This window comes from Suncus etruscus, chromosome 2 (genome assembly GCF_024139225.1).
Source record: "Suncus etruscus isolate mSunEtr1 chromosome 2, mSunEtr1.pri.cur, whole genome shotgun sequence".
Classification (NCBI taxonomy): domain Eukaryota; kingdom Metazoa; phylum Chordata; class Mammalia; order Eulipotyphla; family Soricidae; genus Suncus; species Suncus etruscus.
Window position 1 is genome coordinate 161,375,329 of NC_064849.1, and position 6,782 is coordinate 161,382,110.

Here is a 6,782-nt window from a genome sequence, read left to right on the forward strand (position 1 = left end):
AAAATAATAAGTTATAAAAATACATTCATTTTCTAAAAAACTTAAAGTAAGTTCTTTCACTAATATTAGATATAAGCTCTAAATATTAGCAAGCTAGCTAGTAAGACAAAGACACTACTTTCTTGATGACACATAAATATTTCCTTGATACTTAGACTATGAGAAATTAACAAATTTAAGGAATTGAATATCAATTTAATGATTAGGCAAAATGCTTATTGTGGAAAATGTGCTGAATACGAACTAAGTAAATTCTGTTTTTTTTTTAAGATGTTGATTTGAAGATATACAGAAATCTGTATAAATGAAGTAAATATGGTGTGGAACATTTTTTATAATACTAGAAAAAAATGTCAAGTATAGTTTAATAGGCATGGTAGAAATTTATTATTAGTCTCATAATCTTCAGCAAAATAAGATTTTGGAAATTTTGAAAACTACCAAAACATTTACTTGATAAAATTTATGAGCAAATTTTATAGGAAAGCTTCAAAATTATAGAATGAGATTTCTTTTATAATTCTAAAAAGGTTTAATGAAAAAGTAATCTCATAAATTCACATGTACTAAGGTTATATTACAATACCTGTTTCTATGGTTATGCCAATCTATGCTTGGCTTCATAGAATAATATGTCAGTGTATCATGCCCAGTTGCAAAGTAACATTTATTTAGAAATTAAAATTATTTAACAGTGAATATTTGTTTTATTTAAATCTAAATTATGAAATTATCCTATGTGACTTTATTACTCATAAAATATTCAAGATTTCACTCAAATAGTAGCACTTAAATCTGCTTGCCTCCTTCTCACCACACATTTCTTTGTGTGCATTATGTCATGTTGTTGTATGTCAAGGCATTATCACATACACCTTGCTTTATAAGCAACATATGCCAGAGTAATCGAGTCATTGTACATTTTATTATTTTTTCTTTAAATGTAGAAAATTGTATTAAAAGCCTAATATAAGTTTTTCACTTTGAGTGCATAATAATACATTCACATTCCTGCTGTTAGCCACGTTCACAGCTTCCACTCCTATAATTAAAAGGCCAACAGTAAGAATTTGCTCATAAAAAATAAAACGGTTTCCTTAATATCTCTTAACAAACATGATTTTTATCATCTTTTTATTTTATTACATTTTAAATAAATCAAGGAAAAGTTATCCCTCAGCATGTTTTAATCCTCTTTAAATGCTTAATTACCAAAAGTCTGCATTTTGGGGGCAAATTTAGTGTTGTACGAATGTGCATCAACTGATTATGATAAAGTGCTGGCAGTTCAGCAAAATCAAAATAAGGGTCTATTTTGTAAATCATTTTAATATAAAAATGTGTATAAATAACTTTATTAATTAAAGCATAGACATTGTGAATTAATATATGGAATTTCATATTTCCTAATGTGTATGGACCTATTTTGCCACAACATAAAAATATATTTTAGTCTTAGTTACTTATATTATAGTTTCAAAAAATAAAAGTCCTTTGTAAAAATTGTATTCATGAAATTATGGCATAAAACTATTAAAAAATTATAAAACATTGAAGCCTTAGTCTTAGAAACTTTTATGGTGAGGGTGCAACAAACAGGGGGAAAGTTTTACTTTTTAAGGAGTTTTAAACATTCTTATGACAAATGCATGTATGTTATAAAAAAGTCAGTTATCTCGTAGACAATAGAGGACAATAGACATACCAACATAAAGACACAGCACAAAGACAGAGAGGACTCAACGTTTTAATGATAAGATTCGCTTTAGTTTTTTATAACATTTTTGTTTATATTTTTATAATATTCACTGTGAATATTTCAAATATAGTTATATATAAATATTAAGAACTATGGGGCCAGAGCTGTGGCGAAAGCAGTAGGGCATCTGCCTAGCACGTGCTAACTTAGGAAGGACCAAGGTTCAATTTTCTAAGTCCCATATAGTTCCCAGGCCAGAGGCAATTTCTGAGCGCGTTGCCATTAGTAACCCCTAAGTGTCAGTGGGGGTCCACCAGCACCAACAAAAACTAATAGAGTGCAAAAAAAGAATCATAAATAAGCAATGTTGTTTTAGTAGAGGTATCATAGGGAAACATTGCTCTTAAAATATTCTTATGAATATCATACCTCCCAATCTAAAGAACATAATAGGGAATTATTTGATAATTTTATGGTCTTGCCTCTGCAATAGAAAAAATCACTAATAAAGAGGGTAATATTGAACTGGCTAAATTCAAATACAAGTCAAATTACTCATGTGAACAGTGCAGTTTAATGGATTCTTTTTATATAAAATATATCTACAAATTTCCTTTTTTTTCAATTTTTTCAGTATATACCATTTTTATTTATTTATCACTTAGTTTATACACATTTTTGATAAATCAATTTGCCTTTTTTGTTTGTTTGGTTGGTTTTTGGGCCACACCCGGCGGTGCTCAGGGGTTACTCCTGGCTTTCTGCTCAGAAATAGCTTCTGGCAGGCACGGGGGACCATATGGGACACCGGGATTCGAACCAACCACCTTTGGTCCTGGATCAGCTGCTTGCAAGGCAAACGCTGCTGTGCTATCTCTCCGGGCCCAATTTGCCTTTATTTTTTTTATTGTGGTCGAAGTGAAATACAATTCTTTCACAGTGCTTTCTTTCATAGTGCCAATGAATGAGGGACATTCCCACCACCAGTGTTATCCTCCCTCCAGTCCTGTTCCCAGCTTGAATCCCACATCTACCTCCTTTACCCCCATCATGCTAGTGCAACTGTTCTTTCCTTGTACAGCTTGTTGTATTTGGTATCACTTTTGTTGTCGTTCTTTGTATTTGGTATTCATGTCTGATCTGTTTTTATTTCCAGCAAATGAACATTTGACTGTCTGGTCTTGTTACCATCAGGGAAAAAGAAAAAAAAAGGCAAACAAAAAAGAAGGAAGGGGAAAAAAAAAGAAGAAAAAGATAGCAAAACATAACAAAAAAAAAAAAAACAAAAAAAACAATGAGGGAGTAACAACAAAATTACAAAAAGAATAAAAAAAAAAACAAACCCGAACAATGCAGACCAGCAACTTCTTAAAGAGTTGTGTTTCTTCTTTTTTATTTCTTCCTTTCTTTTCTTTCTTTCTTTTTTTATTTTTGTTGCATAAGCATGGTAAATATTGGAGAAATTACAGCGGGAATTCCCTTGGCCTAAGAGATACAGGGTTTCTCTGCTCTTGAAGCATACTGCCATGGAACATGGGCTTCATGCTCACTCATTTACACACCCAAAGGTTTTTTTATGGTGCCAGGACACTTTCCACTCAGATGTGGGTGATGACATCCGCCTCTGTAGCTGGAGATCTTGTTATTTGAGTAGGTCATAGGGTGAAGGCTAGGAGAAAGTTTTTCTTTATGGTTCTAGGAGTTCTGTTTCATCACTGTTGTAATCAGTCTTCTGTAATTAGTGGTCATGGTTTTTGTTCAGAACCTAGGACAGAGCCTAGGCCCGGGTATAGTCTTTCAGCATAGTTCCAGAATTAGAAATCTTAGTTTTTGTAGAAATCCTAGGCAAGTTTATACACATTTTAAGCATTATTTTAGATATTCTCTAATTAAATGTATTTTAAAAGTTTTGCTTGAAATATTTTATACACTAACATACTTGAAAGTATTCTCACATTTTAATATACTATGTATTAAGTCTGAAACTCTACTTATTTGGTAATTTGCAAAGTTTCTGCTCATATAAAGACAAGCCCACCTTATCGTTATTTGTATTTTAAGAACTATATACATCTGGAAGTATACTATGCTGAATGGGGCTATTGAACCAAATCTCTGCAGGATTAATATTATCATTTTATTTTTGTCACAATTAGAAAAACATTCTAACAGTATTTAATTTTCTGGCAATCATGTAACATTCAATTATTTTATTTATGGGTTCTCTGTTATCCCCTTAAAGCTAAAAAATTCTTCTTGCTTTTGTGTTTTAATGTGACAGATTTGTCATCATGTTTTAAAATTAAAAAATATAGAATGTTATTAATTTTGGATGTGACATTTTAGTTGTTCCTCTACTTTGTTCCTTTTCTCTTAAGGCACTAAAAGATTGGAAAATAGAAGGGAATTTTATAGTTGCACAGACACATAAATCAAGACTTCAAATTTAATGGTGAAATAGTGCTGTGTATGAATCTAGGGTCTCTGATGAAGGGCTATTTTCAGTAAACGTTGAAGGATTGACAGTAGTTGCTTTGTAGATGTGAAAACAAGCACTCATATAAAATTGCTCTTTTAAAGGTAGAAAGTTTTAGAAGAATTTCTGGAGTAGTGACTTTGTGCCATCAAAAATAGTTCCTAGAAATTTTATGTGGTTATAATTGATTTAAATATGAGAAATGGGTCAAGACAATGTAAAATATGCTTTCTTGTTTTTTATGTATATATTTTAGTATGTTTCTAATTTTATCCTATGTATGATAAAGATGATAAATTGATAAGTGAACATTAATGAATATACACTTTTAGCTCAATGCATTAAACTTATTTTAATTAATAAAACAATCATGCAGTGCAAATCTTGTACAATTATGATGTTAAATAATGTTTCAGTAAAACAGCAGTAATGTTATTATTTTTCTTTAAGAAAAAACTAGTTGACATGAAGAAATAAGATTGATGCTTTTCTAGGCATTATAGTCATAGTCTGAATGAGTATATTTAATGATTTTTAAATATTCTATTTTATTTGAGGGCTTAGTTATGCCCAGTTATTCTGAGGGCTTATTCTTTCATCAGGTTTTATTTTTGGTGGTGTTTGGCATACCAGATGCTGTACCAAGTACTGTACTTTCTGGTCCTAAAAATGATAATTTTTTGTTTTAACTTTTGTTTCTGGTTCACAACTGGAAGTGTTCAGGTCTTACTATTGCTTCTGTATTCTGGTTTCACTCTTGTAGGTTTAGGGAACCTTATGGAATGTTGGGGTTGAACGTGAATCTGTGGCTGCATGCAAGACAAAAAAAGCCTTATTATATTATCCCCTCTTGCCTCAAATAGATCATTTTTATTAAGAAAAATAATGGTGTATATATACATATATATGTATATACACACACCACACCCATCACCACACCCAATGACACTCAGGGGTTACTCCTGGCTATGTGCTCAAAATCACTTTGCTTGTGGGGACCATATGTGAAGCCAGTGGATCAAACTGCGGTCCGTCCTAGGTCAGCCACATGCTAGGCAAATGCCCTACTACTGAACTACTGCTTTGGCCCCAATAATGATATATATTTTAAAGGGGCAGTCATTTAATAAAATTAAAGTGAAAATACTCTTAATATTTAATTTTAAATATTCTATTTAAAATAAATATAAAGGAATTTTAGTTATTTTAATGTTTTCCTTTATATATATACATATATATTAGCACAAATAGAGAAAATTTAGGTATGTAACAGAATCATACAGAACCATACTACAATTTATCAAGACTTTAATTTCTTATATAAAATTCTAAATATTTTCACACATAGTAATGAATAGCATCTCTAGGTTTCTTTAAAACATATACTTCAAATAAGTACTAACACACAAGTGTATTTAAAACCTTCCTTGAACTTTTTCTCTAGATATTCAACTGAGATAGATTACTCAGCTTTAATGTCTAAGTGTTCCTCAACCTTTATTGTTCGATTTATTCCCTTTTCTTTAATAATTATCTTTCAAAACTTAGTCCCTCACAAGCCTATAGTTCATCCAATGATACTATAATATGGTCTATTTTATATATCAATATCTTCTGTTACTATTAAGCTATTATTTCCCATTTATCACATATAATTAGCAAGTTTCACGGTTCATAATGTAAACTATCAGTAACATTCTAACATGTAAGTTTAGTGGATTCCATTTTCCAATTGACAATAATAATGTAAACAAGAGTTTACATTATTTTTTATCTTATTGAGGCTTAATCAATAAATTATAATAAATGAGACATATTAAATTGTGTAGGGATTGTTTAAAATATATTGCAAGAGAATATATGGAATAAAATGATCTATTTGTTGACAATATGTGAAAGAATGTTTTTATTTTTGTTGTATGAACAAAATAATTTATTTTATTTTTTGGACAAAGCCAGTGTCACTCCGGGATTACTCATGGATGGTTCTGATTGGGAATCACTCCTGGCAGACCTGGGAGAACTTCTGGGATGCCAGAGATTGAACCTTGGAAGGCTGTGGGCAAGGCAAATAGCCTACCTACTGTGTTATCCCTCTGCCCCCAACAAATGAAATATTATGAGAGTTAAGTGTTACCAAAGTGAACAGAAATGTTTTGGAAATAAAGTGTCACATTTCTCGACAAAGGCAGAATCAGGATAGGAAGCACAAATATTTGTAAAATATATGATTTTTTAAATTAAAAAAAATTTTTTTAAATTAAAAAAAAATGTCATGAATTGAGGTTACGTTACTATTTATCTATCTTATGATGGTACATGCCTTGATTGTTGTTATTTTTATGAAATTTCCCTATCTAGGTTCTAAGTCACACAGCTTTAGAAAAGAGAAAAGCTTAATTGGTTTGAGATAGAACCTAAGCAATTAAACACTCCAATATGTAAAATAACATTAACAGATGTTATACGCTATACTTGTATCATTGTAAATTCTAGGGAACAATTTAATAACATTTAATTATAAAGTTGCTAATAAAACTGTTTTAAAACAATAATGATTGTATGACAAACCCTCTAAAATGAATACATTTTATATAATTAAAATGT